Here is a 21,008-nt window from a genome sequence, read left to right as displayed (position 1 = left end):
TCACTCTCGGCACAGACCACCTCCCAAACCGCAATCGTCCAGCCATTTCTCCCACACCACAGCTCTAAGGGCTTAAACCAGTTACCTGTCACCACATTCCCTTGCCAGCGCTCTCACAGCCAAACACGCACTGGGCAGCTGCCCTTGCCTTGCTTCCCAACACTCCCAATACGCATTCTCAAGCTCACTCTCACCCTGGGAAGAGACCAGCTCCCAAACTGCAATCGCCCAGCCATTTCTCCCGCACCAAGGCTCTAAGGGCTTTGTGCTCTTGCTGCGCCTCACCTTCCCTTGACAGCGCTTTCAAAGCCAAACGCACTCTGGGTGGGGATCTGCCCTTGCCTTGCCTCCCAGCACTCCCCAGACACATTCTCAAGCTCATTCTCACCCTCGCAATAGACCAGCTCTGAAACTGCAGTCGTCCAGCCATTTCTCGCAAACCACAGCTCTAAGGGCTTTGTGCTCTTGCTACTCCTCAGCCTTCCCTTGCCACCACTTTCACAGCCAAACACACGCTGGGTGGGCATCTGCCCTTGCCTTGCCTCCCAGCACTCCCCAGACACATTCTCAAGCTCACTCTCACTCTCGGCACAGACCACCTCCCAAACCGCAATCGTCCAGCCATTTCTCCCACACCACAGCTCTAAGGGCTTAAACCAGTTACCTGTCACCACATTCCCTTGCCAGCGCTCTCACAGCCAAACACGCACTGGGCAGCTGCCCTTGCCTTGCTTCCCAACACTCCCAATACGCATTCTCAAGCTCACTCTCACCCTGGGAAGAGACCAGCTCCCAAACTGCAATCGCCCAGCCATTTCTCCCGCACCGAGGCTCTAAGGGCTTTGTGCTCTTGCTGCGCCTCACCTTCCCTTGACAGCGCTTTCACAGCCAAACACGCACTGGGCAGCTGCCCTTGCCTTGCCTCCCAACACTCCCAATACGCATTCTCAAGCTCACTCTCACCCTGGGAAGAGACCAGCTCCCAAACTGCAATCGTCCAGCCATTTCTCCCGCACCAAGGCTCTAAGGGCTTTGTGCTCTTGCTGCGCCTCACCTTCCCTTGACAGCGCTTTCACAGCCAAACACACGCTGGGTGGGCATCTGCCCTTGCCTTGCCTCACAGCACTCCCCAGACACATTCTCAAGCTCACTCTCACCCCGGCACAGACCACCTCCCTGAGTGCAAATGTCCAGCCATTTCTCCCGCACCATAGCTCCAAGGCCCGAGTGCTCTTGGCAGGTCCTCGCCTTCCCTTCGCACTGCTTTCACTGCAGCACAAACACTCGGGCTCTGTGCTTGTCTACCCAGGTACCTGTCCCAATATTCTCTCTCCCTATCACCAGAAATGACCTCCCAAATTCCAAAAGTCCAGCGATTTTTCCCACACCGAGCTAGCCAGGAACGAAACCTTTTTCTGGTCTTCCTCTTCCCTTGGCACCGCTTTTACAGCCACAGAAACTCTGGAGCTCTGTGCTTGCCTTGCCTGTTCACGGGCCTAATTCTCTCTCTCGCTCCCCTTTCGCTAGAGCCCAGCTCGGAGATTCCAAACATCTAGTGAATTTGCCCACACCAAAGGAGCCAGGAGGAAATGTTGATGCTGGTCTTCACCTTCCCTTGGCACCGCTGTGACAGTGAAAGACAGACTCACGCTCTGCGCTCGCCTTCTTTCTTAGCCATCCTGAAGTTCTCTCAGGCTCAGACTGACTTTTTCAATAGCTGAGGTCTGACGTTGCAAACGTCAAGTGATTTCTTCCACAGCAAATGGGCAAGGACTGAAAGCTGTTGCTGCTCCTCACCTTCCCTTGCCAGCGCTTTCACAGCCAAACACACGCTGGGTGGGGATCTGCCCTTGCCCTGTCTCCCGGCACTCCCCAGACACATTCTCAAGCTCACTCTCACTCTCGGCACAGACCACCTCCCAAACCGCAATCGTCCAGCCATTTCTCCCACACCACAGCTCTCAGGGCTTAAACCAGTTACCTGTCACCACATTCCCTTGCCAGCGCTTTCACAGCCAAACACGCACTGGGCAGCTGCCCTTGCCTTGCTTCCCAACACTCCCAATAAGCATTCTCAAGCTCACTCTCACCCTGGGAAGAGACCAGCTCCCAAACTGCAATCGTCCAGCCATTTCTCCCGCACCAAGGCTCTAAGGGCTTTGTGCTCTTGCTGCGCCTCACCTTCCCTTGACAGCGCTTTCAAAGCCAAACGCACTCTGGGTGGGCATCTGCCCTTGCCTTGCCTCCCAGCACTCCCCAGACACATTCTCAAGCTCATTCTCACCCTCGCAATAGACCAGCTCTGAAACTGCAGTCGTCCAGCCATTTCTCGCAAACCACAGCTCTAAGGGCTTTGTGCTCTTGCTACTCCTCAGCCTTCCCTTGCCACCACTTTCACAGCCAAACACACGCTGGGTGGGCATCTGCCCTTGCCTTGCCTCCCAGCACTCCCCAGACACATTCTCAAGCTCACTCTCACCCTCGCAATAGACCAGCTCTGAAACTGCAGTCGTCCAGCCATTTCTCGCACACCACAGCTCTAAGGGCTTTGTGCTCTTGCTACTCCTCACCTTCCCTTGCCACCACTTTCACAGCCAAACACACGCTGGGTGGGCATCTGCCCTTGCCTTGCCTCACAGCACTCCCCAGACACATTCTCAAGCTCACTCTCACCCCGGCACAGACCACCTCCCTGAGTGCAAATATCCAGCCATTTCTCCCGCACCATAGCTCCAAGGCCCGAGTGCTCTTGGCAGGTCCTCGCCTTCCCTTCGCACTGCTTTCACTGCAGCACAAACACTCGGGCTCTGCGCTTGTCTACCCAGGTACCTGTCCCTATATTCTCTCTCTCTATCACCAGAAATGACCTCCCAAATTCCAAAAGCCCAGCGATATTTCCCACACCGAGCTAGCCAGGAACGAAACCTTTTTCTGGTCTTCCTCTTCCCTTGGCACCACTTTTACAGCCACAGAAACTCTGGAGCTCTGTGCTTGCCTTGCCTGTTCACGGGCCTAATTCTCTCTCTCGCTCCCCTTTCGCTAGAGCCCAGCTCGGAGAGTGCAAACATCTAGTGATTTTGCCCACACCAAAGGAGCCAGGAGGAAATGTTGATGCTGGTCTTCACCTTCCCTTGGCACCGCTGTGACAGTGAAAGACAGACTCACGCTCTGCGCTTGCCTTCTTTCTTAGCCATCCTGAAGTTCTCTCAGGCTCAGACTGACTTTTTCAATAGCTGAGGTCTGACGTTGCAAACGTCAAGTGATTTCTTCCACAGCAAATGGGCAAGGACTGAAAGCTGTTGCTGCTCCTCACCTTCCCTTGCCAGCGCTTTCACAGCCAAACACACGCTGGGTGGGGATCTGCCCTTGCCCTGTCTCCCGGCACTCCCCAGACACATTCTCAAGCTCACTCTCACTCTCGGCACAGACCACCTCCCAAACCGCAATCCTCCAGCCATTTCTCCCACACCACAGCTCTCAGGGCTTAAACCAGTTACCTGTCACCACATTCCCTTGCCAGCGCTTTCACAGCCAAACACGCACTGGGCAGCTGCCCTTGCCTTGCTTCCCAACACTCCCAATACGCATTCTCAAGCTCACTCTCACCCTGGGAAGAGACCAGCTCCCAAACTGCAATCGTCCAGCCATTTCTCCTGCACCAAGGCTCTAAGGGTTAGTGCTGTGGCTTGTCGTCCCCTTCCCTTGCCAGCATTGCCACAGGCGAACACACGCTGGGTGGGGATCTGCCCTTGCCTTGCCTCACAGCACTCCCCAGACACATTCTCAAGCTCACTCTCACCCTCGCAATAGACCAGCTCTGAAACTCCAGTCGTCCAGCACTTTGTCCCAGACCATAGCTCTGATGGCATAGTGCTCTTGCTGCTCCTCACCTTCCCTTGCCAGCACTTTCACAGCCAAACACACACTGGGCATCTCCCCTTGCCTTGCCTCGCCTCCCAGCACTCCCAAGACACGTTCTCAAGCTCACTCTCACTCTCGGCAAAGACCACCTCCCAAACCGCAATCGTCCAGCCATTTCTCCCATAACCACAGCTCTAAGGGCTTAAACCAGTTACCTGTCACCACATTCCCTTGCTAGCGCTTTCACAGCCAAACACGCACTGGGCAGCTGCCCTTGCCTTGCTTCCCAACACTCCCAATACGCATTCTCAAGCTCACTCTCACCCTGGGAAGAGACCAGCTCCCAAACTGCAATCGTCCAGCCATTTCTCCCGCACCAAGGCTCTAAGGGCTTTGTGCTCTTGCTGCGCCTCACCTTCCCTTGACAGCGCTTTCAAAGCCAAACGCACTCTGGGTGGGGATCTGCCCTTGCCTTGCCTCCCAGCACTCCCCAGACACATTCTCAAGCTCATTCTCACCCTCGCAATAGACCAGCTCTGAAACTGCAGTCGTCCAGCCATTTCTCGCACACCACAGCTCTAAGGGCTTTGTGCTCTTGCTACTCCTCACCTTCCCTTTCCACCACTTTCACAGCCAAACACACGCTGGGTGGGCATCTGCCCTTGCCTTGCCTCACAGCACTCCCCAGACACATTCTCAAGCTCACTCTCACCCCGGCACAGACCACCTCCCTGAGTGCAAATATCCAGCCATTTCTCCCGCACCATAGCTCCAAGGCCCGAGTGCTCTTGGCAGGTCCTCGCCTTCCCTTCGCACTGCTTTCACTGCAGCACAAACACTCGGGCTCTGCGCTTGTCTACCTAGGTACCTGTCCCAATATTCTCTCTCTCTATCACCAGAAATGACCTCCCAAATTCCAAAAGCCCAGCGATATTTCCCACACCAAGCTAGCCAGGAACGAAACCTTTTTCTGGTCTTCCTCTTCCCTTGGCACCGCTTTTACAGCCACAGAAACTCTGGAGCTCTGTGCTTGCCTTGCCTGTTCACGGGCCTAATTCTCTCTCTCGCTCCCCTTTCGCTAGAGCCCAGCTCGGAGAGTGCAAACATCTAGTGATTTTGCCCACACCAAAGGAGCCAGGAGGAAATGTTGATGCTGGTCTTCACCTTCCCTTGGCACCGCTGTGACAGTGAAAGACAGACTCACGCTCTGCGCTTGCCTTCTTTCTTAGCCATCCTAAAGTTCTCTCAGGCTCAGACTGACTTTTTCAATAGCTGAGGTCTGACGTTGCAAACGTCAAGTGATTTCTTCCACAGCAAATGGGCAAGGACTGAAAGCTGTTGCTGCTCCTCACCTTCCCTTGCCAGCGCTTTCACAGCCAAACACACGCTGGGTGGGGATCTGCCCTTGCCCTGTCTCCCGGCACTCCCCAGACACATTCTCAAGCTCACTCTCACTCTCGGCACAGACCACCTCCCAAACCGCAATCGTCCAGCCATTTCTCCCACACCACAGCTCTAAGGGCTTAAACCAGTTACCTGTCACCACATTCCCTTGCCAGCGCTCTCACAGCCAAACACGCACTGGGCAGCTGCCCTTGCCTTGCTTCCCAACACTCCCAATACGCATTCTCAAGCTCACTCTCACCCTGGGAAGAGACCAGCTCCCAAACTGCAATCGCCCAGCCATTTCTCCCGCACCAAGGCTCTAAGGGCTTTGTGCTCTTGCTGCGCCTCACCTTCCCTTGACAGCGCTTTCACAGCCAAACACGCACTGGGCAGCTGCCCTTGCCTTGCTTCCCAACACTCCCAATACGCATTCTCAAGCTCACTCTCACCCTGGGAAGAGACCAGCTCCCAAACTGCAATTGTCCAGCCATTTCTCCCGCACCAAGGCTCTAAGGGCTTTGTGCTCTTGCTGCGCCTCACCTTCCCTTGACAGCGCTTTCACAGCCAAACACACGCTGGGTGGGCATCTGCCCTTGCCTTGCCTCACAGCACTCCCCAGACACATTCTCAAGCTCACTCTCACCCCGGCACAGACCACCTCCCTGAGTGCAAATGTCCAGCCATTTCTCCCGCACCATAGCTCCAAGGCCCGAGTGCTCTTGGCAGGTCCTCGCCTTCCCTTCGCACTGCTTTCACTGCAGCACAAACACTCGGGCTCTGTGCTTGTCTACCTAGGTACCTGTCCCAATATTCTCTCTCCCTATCACCAGAAATGACCTCCCAAATTCCAAAAGTCCAGCGATTTTTCCCACACCGAGCTAGCCAGGAACGAAACCTTTTTCTGGTCTTCCTCTTCCCTTGGCACCGCTTTTACAGCCACAGAAACTCTGGAGCTCTGTGCTTGCCTTGCCTGTTCACGGGCCTAATTCTCTCTCTCGCTCCCCTTTCGCTAGAGCCCAGCTCGGAGATTCCAAACATCTAGTGAATTTGCCCACACCAAAGGAGCCAGGAGGAAATGTTGATGCTGGTCTTCACCTTCCCTTGGCACCGCTGTGACAGTGAAAGACAGACTCACGCTCTGCGCTCGCCTTCTTTCTTAGCCATCCTGAAGTTCTCTCAGGCTCAGACTGACTTTTTCAATAGCTGAGGTCTGACATTGCAAACGTCAAGTGATTTCTTCCACAGCAAATGGGCAAGGACTGAAAGCTGTTGCTGCTCCTCACCTTCCCTTGCCAGCGCTTTCACAGCCAAACACACGCTGGGTGGGGATCTGCCCTTGCCCTGTCTCCCGGCACTCCCCAGACACATTCTCAAGCTCACTCTCACTCTCGGCACAGACCACCTCCCAAACCGCAATCCTCCAGCCATTTCTCCCACACCACAGCTCTCAGGGCTTAAACCAGTTACCTGTCACCACATTCCCTTGCCAGCGCTTTCACAGCCAAACACGCACTGGGCAGCTGCCCTTGCCTTGCTTCCCAACACTCCCAATACGCATTCTCAAGCTCACTCTCACCCTGGGAAGAGACCAGCTCCCAAACTGCAATCGTCCAGCCATTTCTCCCGCACCAAGGCTCTAAGGGCTTTGTGCTCTTGCTGCGCCTCACCTTCCCTTGACAGCGCTTTCAAAGCCAAACGCACTCTGGGTGGGGATCTGCCCTTGCCTTGCCTCCCAGCACTCCCCAGACACATTCTCAAGCTCATTCTCACCCTCGCAATAGACCAGCTCTGAAACTGCAGTCGTCCAGCCATTTCTCGCAAACCACAGCTCTAAGGGCTTTGTGCTCTTGCTACTCCTCAGCCTTCCCTTGCCACCACTTTCACAGCCAAACACACGCTGGGTGGGCATCTGCCCTTGCCTTGCCTCCCAGCACTCCCCAGACACATTCTCAAGCTCACTCTCACTCTCGGCACAGACCACCTCCCAAACCGCAATCGTCCAGCCATTTCTCCCACACCACAGCTCTAAGGGCTTAAACCAGTTACCTGTCACCACATTCCCTTGCCAGCGCTCTCACAGCCAAACACGCACTGGGCAGCTGCCCTTGCCTTGCTTCCCAACACTCCCAATACGCATTCTCAAGCTCACTCTCACCCTGGGAAGAGACCAGCTCCCAAACTGCAATCGCCCAGCCATTTCTCCCGCACCGAGGCTCTAAGGGCTTTGTGCTCTTGCTGCGCCTCACCTTCCCTTGACAGCGCTTTCACAGCCAAACACGCACTGGGCAGCTGCCCTTGCCTTGCCTCCCAACACTCCCAATACGCATTCTCAAGCTCACTCTCACCCTGGGAAGAGACCAGCTCCCAAACTGCAATCGTCCAGCCATTTCTCCCGCACCAAGGCTCTAAGGGCTTTGTGCTCTTGCTGCGCCTCACCTTCCCTTGACAGCGCTTTCACAGCCAAACACACGCTGGGTGGGCATCTGCCCTTGCCTTGCCTCACAGCACTCCCCAGACACATTCTCAAGCTCACTCTCACCCCGGCACAGACCACCTCCCTGAGTGCAAATATCCAGCCATTTCTCCCGCACCATAGCTCCAAGGCCCGAGTGCTCTTGGCAGGTCCTCGCCTTCCCTTCGCACTGCTTTCACTGCAGCACAAACACTCGGGCTCTGCGCTTGTCTACCCAGGTACCTGTCCCTATATTCTCTCTCTCTATCACCAGAAATGACCTCCCAAATTCCAAAAGCCCAGCGATATTTCCCACACCGAGCTAGCCAGGAACGAAACCTTTTTCTGGTCTTCCTCTTCCCTTGGCACCACTTTTACAGCCACAGAAACTCTGGAGCTCTGTGCTTGCCTTGCCTGTTCACGGGCCTAATTCTCTCTCTCGCTCCCCTTTCGCTAGAGCCCAGCTCGGAGAGTGCAAACATCTAGTGATTTTGCCCACACCAAAGGAGCCAGGAGGAAATGTTGATGCTGGTCTTCACCTTCCCTTGGCACCGCTGTGACAGTGAAAGACAGACTCACGCTCTGCGCTTGCCTTCTTTCTTAGCCATCCTAAAGTTCTCTCAGGCTCAGACTGACTTTTTCAATAGCTGAGGTCTGACGTTGCAAACGTCAAGTGATTTCTTCCACAGCAAATGGGCAAGGACTGAAAGCTGTTGCTGCTCCTCACCTTCCCTTGCCAGCGCTTTCACAGCCAAACACACGCTGGGTGGGGATCTGCCCTTGCCCTGTCTCCCGGCACTCCCCAGACACATTCTCAAGCTCACTCTCACTCTCGGCACAGACCACCTCCCAAACCGCAATCCTCCAGCCATTTCTCCCACACCACAGCTCTCAGGGCTTAAACCAGTTACCTGTCACCACATTCCCTTGCCAGCGCTTTCACAGCCAAACACGCACTGGGCAGCTGCCCTTGCCTTGCTTCCCAACACTCCCAATACGCATTCTCAAGCTCACTCTCACCCTGGGAAGAGACCAGCTCCCAAACTGCAATCGTCCAGCCATTTCTCCTGCACCAAGGCTCTAAGGGTTAGTGCTGTGGCTTGTCGTCCCCTTCCCTTGCCAGCATTGCCACAGGCGAACACACGCTGGGTGGGGATCTGCCCTTGCCTTGCCTCACAGCACTCCCCAGACACATTCTCAAGCTCACTCTCACCCTCGCAATAGACCAGCTCTGAAACTCCAGTCGTCCAGCACTTTGTCCCAGACCATAGCTCTGATGGCATAGTGCTCTTGCTGCTCCTCACCTTCCCTTGCCAGCACTTTCACAGCCAAACACACACTGGGCATCTCCCCTTGCCTTGCCTCGCCTCCCAGCACTCCCAAGACACGTTCTCAAGCTCACTCTCACTCTCGGCAAAGACCACCTCCCAAACCGCAATCGTCCAGCCATTTCTCCCATAACCACAGCTCTAAGGGCTTAAACCAGTTACCTGTCACCACATTCCCTTGCTAGCGCTTTCACAGCCAAACACGCACTGGGCAGCTGCCCTTGCCTTGCTTCCCAACACTCCCAATACGCATTCTCAAGCTCACTCTCACCCTGGGAAGAGACCAGCTCCCAAACTGCAATCGTCCAGCCATTTCTCCCGCACCAAGGCTCTAAGGGCTTTGTGCTCTTGCTGCGCCTCACCTTCCCTTGACAGCGCTTTCAAAGCCAAACGCACTCTGGGTGGGGATCTGCCCTTGCCTTGCCTCCCAGCACTCCCCAGACACATTCTCAAGCTCATTCTCACCCTCGCAATAGACCAGCTCTGAAACTGCAGTCGTCCAGCCATTTCTCGCACACCACAGCTCTAAGGGCTTTGTGCTCTTGCTACTCCTCACCTTCCCTTTCCACCACTTTCACAGCCAAACACACGCTGGGTGGGCATCTGCCCTTGCCTTGCCTCACAGCACTCCCCAGACACATTCTCAAGCTCACTCTCACCCCGGCACAGACCACCTCCCTGAGTGCAAATATCCAGCCATTTCTCCCGCACCATAGCTCCAAGGCCCGAGTGCTCTTGGCAGGTCCTCGCCTTCCCTTCGCACTGCTTTCACTGCAGCACAAACACTCGGGCTCTGCGCTTGTCTACCTAGGTACCTGTCCCAATATTCTCTCTCTCTATCACCAGAAATGACCTCCCAAATTCCAAAAGCCCAGCGATATTTCCCACACCAAGCTAGCCAGGAACGAAACCTTTTTCTGGTCTTCCTCTTCCCTTGGCACCGCTTTTACAGCCACAGAAACTCTGGAGCTCTGTGCTTGCCTTGCCTGTTCACGGGCCTAATTCTCTCTCTCGCTCCCCTTTCGCTAGAGCCCAGCTCGGAGAGTGCAAACATCTAGTGATTTTGCCCACACCAAAGGAGCCAGGAGGAAATGTTGATGCTGGTCTTCACCTTCCCTTGGCACCGCTGTGACAGTGAAAGACAGACTCACGCTCTGCGCTTGCCTTCTTTCTTAGCCATCCTAAAGTTCTCTCAGGCTCAGACTGACTTTTTCAATAGCTGAGGTCTGACGTTGCAAACGTCAAGTGATTTCTTCCACAGCAAATGGGCAAGGACTGAAAGCTGTTGCTGCTCCTCACCTTCCCTTGCCAGCGCTTTCACAGCCAAACACACGCTGGGTGGGGATCTGCCCTTGCCCTGTCTCCCGGCACTCCCCAGACACATTCTCAAGCTCACTCTCACTCTCGGCACAGACCACCTCCCAAACCGCAATCGTCCAGCCATTTCTCCCACACCACAGCTCTAAGGGCTTAAACCAGTTACCTGTCACCACATTCCCTTGCCAGCGCTCTCACAGCCAAACACGCACTGGGCAGCTGCCCTTGCCTTGCTTCCCAACACTCCCAATACGCATTCTCAAGCTCACTCTCACCCTGGGAAGAGACCAGCTCCCAAACTGCAATCGCCCAGCCATTTCTCCCGCACCAAGGCTCTAAGGGCTTTGTGCTCTTGCTGCGCCTCACCTTCCCTTGACAGCGCTTTCAAAGCCAAACGCACTCTGGGTGGGGATCTGCCCTTGCCTTGCCTCCCAGCACTCCCCAGACACATTCTCAAGCTCATTCTCACCCTCGCAATAGACCAGCTCTGAAACTGCAGTCGTCCAGCCATTTCTCGCAAACCACAGCTCTAAGGGCTTTGTGCTCTTGCTACTCCTCAGCCTTCCCTTGCCACCACTTTCACAGCCAAACACACGCTGGGTGGGCATCTGCCCTTGCCTTGCCTCCCAGCACTCCCCAGACACATTCTCAAGCTCACTCTCACTCTCGGCACAGACCACCTCCCAAACCGCAATCGTCCAGCCATTTCTCCCACACCACAGCTCTAAGGGCTTAAACCAGTTACCTGTCACCACATTCCCTTGCCAGCGCTCTCACAGCCAAACACGCACTGGGCAGCTGCCCTTGCCTTGCTTCCCAACACTCCCAATACGCATTCTCAAGCTCACTCTCACCCTGGGAAGAGACCAGCTCCCAAACTGCAATCGCCCAGCCATTTCTCCCGCACCGAGGCTCTAAGGGCTTTGTGCTCTTGCTGCGCCTCACCTTCCCTTGACAGCGCTTTCACAGCCAAACACGCACTGGGCAGCTGCCCTTGCCTTGCCTCCCAACACTCCCAATACGCATTCTCAAGCTCACTCTCACCCTGGGAAGAGACCAGCTCCCAAACTGCAATCGTCCAGCCATTTCTCCCGCACCAAGGCTCTAAGGGCTTTGTGCTCTTGCTGCGCCTCACCTTCCCTTGACAGCGCTTTCACAGCCAAACACACGCTGGGTGGGCATCTGCCCTTGCCTTGCCTCACAGCACTCCCCAGACACATTCTCAAGCTCACTCTCACCCCGGCACAGACCACCTCCCTGAGTGCAAATATCCAGCCATTTCTCCCGCACCATAGCTCCAAGGCCCGAGTGCTCTTGGCAGGTCCTCGCCTTCCCTTCGCACTGCTTTCACTGCAGCACAAACACTCGGGCTCTGCGCTTGTCTACCCAGGTACCTGTCCCTATATTCTCTCTCTCTATCACCAGAAATGACCTCCCAAATTCCAAAAGCCCAGCGATATTTCCCACACCGAGCTAGCCAGGAACGAAACCTTTTTCTGGTCTTCCTCTTCCCTTGGCACCACTTTTACAGCCACAGAAACTCTGGCGCTCTGTGCTTGCCTTGCCTGTTCACGGGCCTAATTCTCTCTCTCGCTCCCCTTTCGCTAGAGCCCAGCTCGGAGAGTGCAAACATCTAGTGATTTTGCCCACACCAAAGGAGCCAGGAGGAAATGTTGATGCTGGTCTTCACCTTCCCTTGGCACCGCTGTGACAGTGAAAGACAGACTCACGCTCTGCGCTTGCCTTCTTTCTTAGCCATCCTGAAGTTCTCTCAGGCTCAGACTGACTTTTTCAATAGCTGAGGTCTGACGTTGCAAACGTCAAGTGATTTCTTCCACAGCAAATGGGCAAGGACTGAAAGCTGTTGCTGCTCCTCACCTTCCCTTGACAGCGCTTTCACAGCCAAACACACGCTACGTGGGCATCTGCCCTTGCCTTGCCTCCCAGCACTCCCCAGACACATTCTCAAGCTCACTCTCACTCTCGGCACAGACCACCTCCCAAACCGCAATCCTCCAGCCATTTCTCCCACACCACAGCTCTCAGGGCTTAAACCAGTTACCTGTCACCACATTCCCTTGCCAGCGCTTTCACAGCCAAACACGCACTGGGTAGCTGCCCTTGCCTTGCTTCCCAACACTCCCAATAAGCATTCTCAAGCTCACTCTCACCCTGGGAAGAGACCAGCTCCCAAACTGCAATCGTCCAGCCATTTCTCCTGCACCAAGGCTCTAAGGGTTAGTGCTGTGGCTTGTCGTCCCCTTCCCTTGCCAGCATTGCCACAGGCGAACACACGCTGGGTGGGCATCTGCCCTTGCCTTGCCTCACAGCACTCCCCAGACACATTCTCAAGCTCACTCTCACCCTCGCAATAGACCAGCTCTGAAACTCCAGTCGTCCAGCACTTTGTCCCAGACCATAGCTCTGATGGCATAGTGCTCTTGCTGCTCCTCACCTTCCCTTGCCAGCACTTTCACAGCCAAACACACACTGGGCATCTCCCCTTGCCTTGCCTCGCCTCCCAGCACTCCCAAGACACGTTCTCAAGCTCACTCTCACTCTCGGCAAAGACCACCTCCCAAACCGCAATCGTCCAGCCATTTCTCCCACACCACAGCTCTAAGGGCTTAAACCAGTTACCTGTCACCACATTCCCTTGCTAGCGCTTTCACAGCCAAACACGCACTGGGCAGCTGCCCTTGCCTTGCTTCCCAACACTCCCAATACGCATTCTCAAGCTCACTCTCACCCTGGGAAGAGACCAGCTCCCAAACTGCAATCGTCCAGCCATTTCTCCCGCACCAAGGCTCTAAGGGCTTTGTGCTCTTGCTGCGCCTCACCTTCCCTTGACAGCGCTTTCAAAGCCAAACGCACTCTGGGTGGGCATCTGCCCTTGCCTTGCCTCCCAGCACTCCCCAGACACATTCTCAAGCTCATTCTCACCCTCGCAATAGACCAGCTCTGAAACTGCAGTCGTCCAGCCATTTCTCGCAAACCACAGCTCTAAGGGCTTTGTGCTCTTGCTACTCCTCACCTTCCCTTGCCACCACTTTCACAGCCAAACACACGCTGGGTGGGCATCTGCCCTTGCCTTGCCTCCCAGCACTCCCCAGACACATTCTCAAGCTCACTCTCACCCTCGCAATAGACCAGCTCTGAAACTGCAGTCGTCCAGCCATTTCTCGCACACCACAGCTCTAAGGGCTTTGTGCTCTTGCTACTCCTCACCTTCCCTTGCCACCACTTTCACAGCCAAACACACGCTGGGTGGGCATCTGCCCTTGCCTTGCCTCACAGCACTCCCCAGACACATTCTCAAGCTCACTCTCACCCCGGCACAGACCACCTCCCTGAGTGCAAATATCCAGCCATTTCTCCCGCACCATAGCTCCAAGGCCCGAGTGCTCTTGGCAGGTCCTCGCCTTCCCTTCGCACTGCTTTCACTGCAGCACAAACACTCGGGCTCTGCGCTTGTCTACCCAGGTACCTGTCCCTATATTCTCTCTCTCTATCACCAGAAATGACCTCCCAAATTCCAAAAGCCCAGCGATATTTCCCACACCGAGCTAGCCAGGAACGAAACCTTTTTCTGGTCTTCCTCTTCCCTTGGCACCACTTTTACAGCCACAGAAACTCTGGAGCTCTGTGCTTGCCTTGCCTGTTAATGGGCCTAATTCTCTCTCTCGCTCCCCTTTCGCTAGAGCCCAGCTCGGAGAGTGCAAACATCTAGTGATTTTGCCCACACCAAAGGAGCCAGGAGGAAATGTTGATGCTGGTCTTCACCTTCCCTTGGCACCGCTGTGACAGTGAAAGACAGACTCACGCTCTGCGCTTGCCTTCTTTCTTAGCCATCCTGAAGTTCTCTCAGGCTCAGACTGACTTTTTCAATAGCTGAGGTCTGACGTTGCAAACGTCAAGTGATTTCTTCCACAGCAAATGGGCAAGGACTGAAAGCTGTTGCTGCTCCTCACCTTCCCTTGCCAGCGCTTTCACAGCCAAACACACGCTACGTGGGCATCTGCCCTTGCCTTGCCTCCCAGCACTCCCCAGACACATTCTCAAGCTCACTCTCACTCTCGGCACAGACCACCTCCCAAACCGCAATCGTCCAGCCATTTCTCCCACACCACAGCTCTAAGGGCTTAAACCAGTTACCTGTCACCACATTCCCTTGCCAGCGCTTTCACAGCCAAACACGCACTGGGTAGCTGCCCTTGCCTTGCTTCCCAACACTCCCAATAAGCATTCTCAAGCTCACTCTCACCCTGGGAAGAGACCAGCTCCCAAACTGCAATCGTCCAGCCATTTCTCCTGCACCAAGGCTCTAAGGGTTAGTGCTGTGGCTTGTCGTCCCCTTCCCTTGCCAGCATTGCCACAGGCGAACACACGCTGGGTGGGCATCTGCCCTTGCCTTGCCTCACAGCACTCCCCAGACACATTCTCAAGCTCACTCTCACCCTCGCAATAGACCAGCTCTGAAACTCCAGTCGTCCAGCACTTTGTCCCAGACCATAGCTCTGATGGCATAGTGCTCTTGCTGCTCCTCACCTTCCCTTGCCAGCACTTTCACAGCCAAACACACACTGGGCATCTCCCCTTGCCTTGCCTCGCCTCCCAGCACTCCCAAGACACGTTCTCAAGCTCACTCTCACTCTCGGCAAAGACCACCTCCCAAACCGCAATCGTCCAGCCATTTCTCCCACACCACAGCTCTAAGGGCTTAAACCAGTTACCTGTCACCACATTCCCTTGCTAGCGCTTTCACAGCCAAACACGCACTGGGCAGCTGCCCTTGCCTTGCTTCCCAACACTCCCAATACGCATTCTCAAGCTCACTCTCACCCTGGGAAGAGACCAGCTCCCAAACTGCAATCGTCCAGCCATTTCTCCCGCACCAAGGCTCTAAGGGCTTTGTGCTCTTGCTGCGCCTCACCTTCCCTTGACAGCGCTTTCAAAGCCAAACGCACTCTGGGTGGGGATCTGCCCTTGCCTTGCCTCCCAGCACTCCCCAGACACATTCTCAAGCTCATTCTCACCCTCGCAATAGACCAGCTCTGAAACTGCAGTCGTCCAGCCATTTCTCGCACACCACAGCTCTAAGGGCTTTGTGCTCTTGCTACTCCTCACCTTCCCTTGCCACCACTTTCACAGCCAAACACACGCTGGGTGGGCATCTGCCCTTGCCTTGCCTCCCAGCACTCCCCAGACACATTCTCAAGCTCACTCTCACCCCGGCACAGACCACCTCCCTGAGTGCAAATATCCAGCCATTTCTCCCGCACCATAGCTCCAAGGCCCTAGTGCTCTTGGCAGGTCCTCGCCTTCCCTTCGCACTGCTTTCACTGCAGCACAAACACTCGGGCTCTGCGCTTGTCTACCCAGGTACCTGTCCCTATATTCTCTCTCTCTATCACCAGAAATGACCTCCCAAATTCCAAAAGCCCAGCGATATTTCCCACACCGAGCTAGCCAGGAACGAAACCTTTTTCTGGTCTTCCTCTTCCCTTGGCACCGCTTTTACAGCCACAGAAACTCTGGAGCTCTGTGCTTGCCTTGCCTGTTAATGGGCCTAATTCTCTCTCTCGCTCCCCTTTCGCTAGAGCCCAGCTCGGAGAGTGCAAACATCTAGTGATTTTGCCCACACCAAAGGAGCCAGGAGGAAATGTTGATGCTGGTCTTCACCTTCCCTTGGCACCGCTGTGACAGTGAAAGACAGACTCACGCTCTGCGCTTGCCTTCTTTCTTAGCCATCCTGAAGTTCTCTCAGGCTCAGACTGACTTTTTCAATAGCTGAGGTCTGACGTTGCAAACGTCAAGTGATTTCTTCCACAGCAAATGGGCAAGGACTGAAAGCTGTTGCTGCTCCTCACCTTCCCTTGACAGCGCTTTCACAGCCAAACACACGCTACGTGGGCATCTGCCCTTGCCTTGCCTCCCAGCACTCCCCAGACACAATCTCAAGCTCACTCTCACTCTCGGCACAGACCACCTCCCAAACCGCAATCGTCCAGCCATTTCTCCCACACCACAGCTCTCAGGGCTTAAACCAGTTACCTGTCACCACATTCCCTTGCCAGCGCTTTCACAGCCAAACACGCACTGGGCAGCTGCCCTTGCCTTGCTTCCCAACACTCCCAATAAGCATTCTCAAGCTCACTCTCACCCTGGGAAGAGACCACCTCCCAAACTGCAATCGCCCAGCCATTTCTCCCGCACCGAGGCTCTAAGGGCTTTGTGCTCTTGTTGCGCCTCACCTTCCCTTGCCAGCGCTTTCACAGCCAAACACGCACTGGGCAGCTGCCCTTGCCTTGCTTCCCAACACTCCCAATACGCATTCTCAAGCTCACTCTCACCCTGGGAAGAGACCACCTCCCAAACTGCAATCGTCCAGCCATTTCTCCCGCACCAAGGCTCTAAGGGTTAGTGCTGTGGCTTGTCGTCCCCTTCCCTTGCCAGCATTGCCACAGGCGAACACACGCTGGGTGGGGATCTGCACTTGCCTTGTCTGCCAACACTCCCAAAACACATTCTCAAGCTCACTCTCACCCTCGCAATAGACCACCTCCCAAACTGCAATCGTCCAGCCATTTCTCCCGCACCAAGGCTCTAAGGGCTTTGTGCTCTTGCTGCGCCTCACCTTCCCTTGACAGCGCTTTCACAGCCAAACACACGCTGGGTGGGCATCTGCCCTTGCCTTGCCTCACAGCACTCCCCAGACACATTCTCAAGCTCACTCTCACCCTCGCAATAGACCAGCTCTGAAACTCCAGTCGTCCAGCACTTTGTCCCAGACCATAGCTCTGATGGCATAGTGCTCTTGCTGCTCCTCACCTTCCCTTGCCAGCACTTTCACAGCCAAACACACACTGGGCATCTCCCCTTGCCTTGCCTCGCCTCCCAGCACTCCCAAGACACGTTCTCAAGCTCACTCTCACTCTCGGCAAAGACCACCCTCCCAAACCGCAATCGTCCAGCCATTTCTCCCACACCACAGCTCTAAGGGCTTAAACCAGTTACCTGTCACCACATTCCCTTGCCAGCGCTTTCACAGCCAAACACGCACTGGGCAGCTGCCCTTGCCTTGCTTCCCAACACTCCCAATACGCATTCTCAAGCTCACTCTCACCCTGGGAAGAGACCAGCTCCCAAACTGCAATCGTCCAGCCATTTCTCCCACACCAAGGCTCTAAGGGCTTTGTGCTCTTGCTGCGCCTCACCTTCCCTTGACAGCGCTTTCACAGCCAAACGCACTCTGGGTGGGGATCTGCCCTTGCCTTGCCTCCCAGCACTCCCCAGACACATTCTCAAGCTCATTCTCACCCTCGCAATAGACCAGCTCTGAAACTGCAGTCGTCCAGCCATTTCTCGCAAACCACAGCTCTAAGGGCTTTGTGCTCTTGCTACTCCTCAGCCTTCCCTTGCCACCACTTTCACAGCCAAACACACGCTGGGTGGGCATCTGCCCTTGCCTTGCCTCACAGCACTCCCCAGACACATTCTCAAGCTCACTCTCAGCCTCGCAATAGACCAGCTCTGAAACTGCAGTCGTCCAGCCATTTCTCGCACACCACAGCTCTAAGGGCTTTGTGCTCTTGCTACTCCTCACCTTCCCTTGCCACCACTTTCACAGCCAAACACACGCTGGGTGGGCATCTGCCCTTGCCTTGCCTCACAGCACTCCCCAGACACATTCTCAAGCTCACTCTCACCCCGGCACAGACCACCTCCCTGAGTGCAAATATCCAGCCATTTCTCCCGCACCATAGCTCCAAGGCCCGAGTGCTCTTGGCAGGTCCTCGCCTTCCCTTCGCACTGCTTTCACTGCAGCACAAACACTCGGGCTCTGCGCTTGTCTACCTAGGTACCTGTCCCAATATTCTCTCTCTCTATCACCAGAAATGTCCTCCCAAATTCCAAAAGCCCAGCGATATTTCCCACACCGAGCTAGCCAGGAACGAAACCTTTTTCTGGTCTTCCTCTTCCCTTGGCACCGCTTTTACAGCCACAGAAACTCTGGAGCTCTGTGCTTGCCTTGCCTGTTAACGGGCCTAATTCTCTCTCTCGCTCCCCTTTCGCTAGAGCCCAGCTCGGAGAGTGCAAACATCTAGTGATTTTGCCCACACCAAAGGAGCCAGGAGGAAATGTTGATGCTGGTCTTCACCTTCCCTTGGCACCGCTGTGACAGTGAAAGACAGACTCATGCTCTGCGCTTGCCTTCTTTCTTAGCCATCCTAAAGTTCTCTCAGGCTCAGACTGACTTTTTCAATAGCTGAGGTCTGACGTTGCAAACGTCAAGTGATTTCTTCCACAGCAAATGGGCAAGGACTGAAAGCTGTTGCTGCTCCTCACCTTCCCTTGACAGCGCTTTCACAGCCAAACACACGCTGGGTGGGGATCTGCCCTTGCCCTTTCTCCCGGCACTCCCCAGACACATTCTCAAGCTCACTCTCACTCTCGGCAAAGACCACCTCCCAAACCGCAATCGTCCAGCCATTTCTCCCACACCACAGCTCTAAGGGCTTAAACCAGTTACCTGTCACCACATTCCCTTGCCAGCGCTTTCACAGCCAAACACGCACTGGGCAGCTGCCCTTGCCTTGCTTCCCAACACTCCCAATACGCATTCTCAAGCTCACTCTCACCCTGGGAAGAGACCAGCTCCCAAACTGCAATCGTCCAGCCATTTCTCCCGCACCAAGGCTCTAAGGGCTTTGTGCTCTTGCTGCGCCTCACCTTCCCTTGACAGCGCTTTCACAGCCAAACACGCACTGGGCAGCTGCCCTTGCCTTGCTTCCCAACACTCCCAATACGCATTCTCAAGCTCACTCTCACCCTGGGAAGAGACCAGCTCCCAAACTGCAATCGTCCAGCCATTTCTCCCGCACCAAGGCTCTAAGGGCTTTGTGCTCTGCTGCGCCTCACCTTCCCTTGACAGCGCTTTCACAGCCAAACACACGCTGGGTGGGCATCTGCCCTTGCCTTGCCTCACAGCACTCCCCAGACACATTCTCAAGCTCACTCTCACCCCGGCACAGACCACCTCCCTGAGTGCAAATGTCCAGCCATTTCTCCCGCACCATAGCTCCAAGGCCCTAGTGCTCTTGGCAGGTCCTCGCCTTCCCTTCGCACTGCTTTCACTGCAGCACAAACACTCGGGCTCTGTGCTTGTCTACCTAGGTACCTGTCCCAATATTCTCTCTCTCTATCACCAGAAATGACCTCCCAAATTCCAAAAGTCCAGCGATTTTTCCCACACCGAGCTAGCCAGGAACGAAACCTTTTTCTGGTCTTCCTCTTCCCTTGGCACCGCTTTTACAGCCACAGAAACTCTGGAGCTCTGTGCTTGCCTTGCCTGTTCACGGGCCTAATTCTCTCTCTCGCTCCCCTTTCGCTAGAGCCCAGCTCTGAGAGTGCAAACATCTAGTGAATTTGCCCACACCAAAGGAGCCAGGAGGAAATGTTGATGCTGGTCTTCACCTTCCCTTGGCACCGCTGTGACAGTGAAAGACAGACTCACGCTCTGCGCTTGCCTTCTTTCTTAGCCATCCTGAAGTTCTCTCAGGCTCAGACTGACTTTTTCAATAGCTGAGGTCTGACGTTGCAAACGTCAAGTGATTTCTTCCACAGCAAATGGGCAAGGACTGAAAGCTGTTGCTGCTCCTCACCTTCCCTTGCCAGCGCTTTCACAGCCAAACACACGCTGGGTGGGGATCTGCCCTTGCCCTGTCTCCCGGCACTCCCCAGACACATTCTCAAGCTCACTCTCACTCTCGGCACAGACCACCTCCCAAACCGCAATCGTCCAGCCATTTCTCCCACACCACAGCTCTCAGGGCTTAAACCAGTTACCTGTCACCACATTCCCTTGCCAGCGCTTTCACAGCCAAACACGCACTGGGCAGCTGCCCTTGCCTTGCTTCCCAACACTCCCAATACGCATTCTCAAGCTCACTCTCACCCTGGGAAGAGACCAGCTCCCAAACTGCAATCGTCCAGCCATTTCTCCCGCACCAAGGCTCTAAGGGCTTTGTGCTCTTGCTGCGCCTCACCTTCCCTTGACAGCGCTTTCAAAGCCAAACACGCACTGGGCAGCTGCCCTTGCCTTGCTTCCCAACACTCCCAATACGCATTCTCAAGCTCACTCTCACCCTGGGAAGAGACCAGCTCCCAAACTGCAATCGTCCAGCCATTTCTCCCGCACCAAGGCTCTAAGGGCTTTGTGCTCTTGCTGCGCCTCACCTTCCCTTGACAGCGCTTTCACAGCCAAACACACGCTGGGTGGGCATCTGCCCTTGCCTTGCCTCACAGCACTCCCCAGACACATTCTCAAGCTCACTCTCACCCCGGCACAGACCACCTCCCTGAGTGCAAATGTCCAGCCATTTCTCCCGCACCATAGCTCCAAGGCCCGAGTGCTCTTGGCAGGTCCTCGCCTTCCCTTCGCACTGCTTTCACTGCAGCACAAACACTCGGGCTCTGTGCTTGTCTACCCAGGTACCTGTCCCAATATTCTCTCTCCCTATCACCAGAAATGACCTCCCAAATTCCAAAAGTCCAGCGATTTTTCCCACACCGAGCTAGCCAGGAACGAAACCTTTTTCTGGTCTTCCTCTTCCCTTGGCACCGCTTTTACAGCCACAGAAACTCTGGAGCTCTGTGCTTGC

This window comes from Pelecanus crispus, chromosome 12 (assembly GCF_030463565.1).
Source record: "Pelecanus crispus isolate bPelCri1 chromosome 12, bPelCri1.pri, whole genome shotgun sequence".
In the NCBI taxonomy this organism is placed as follows: Eukaryota; Metazoa; Chordata; class Aves; order Pelecaniformes; family Pelecanidae; genus Pelecanus; species Pelecanus crispus.
This window is presented reverse-complemented; position numbering follows the sequence as displayed.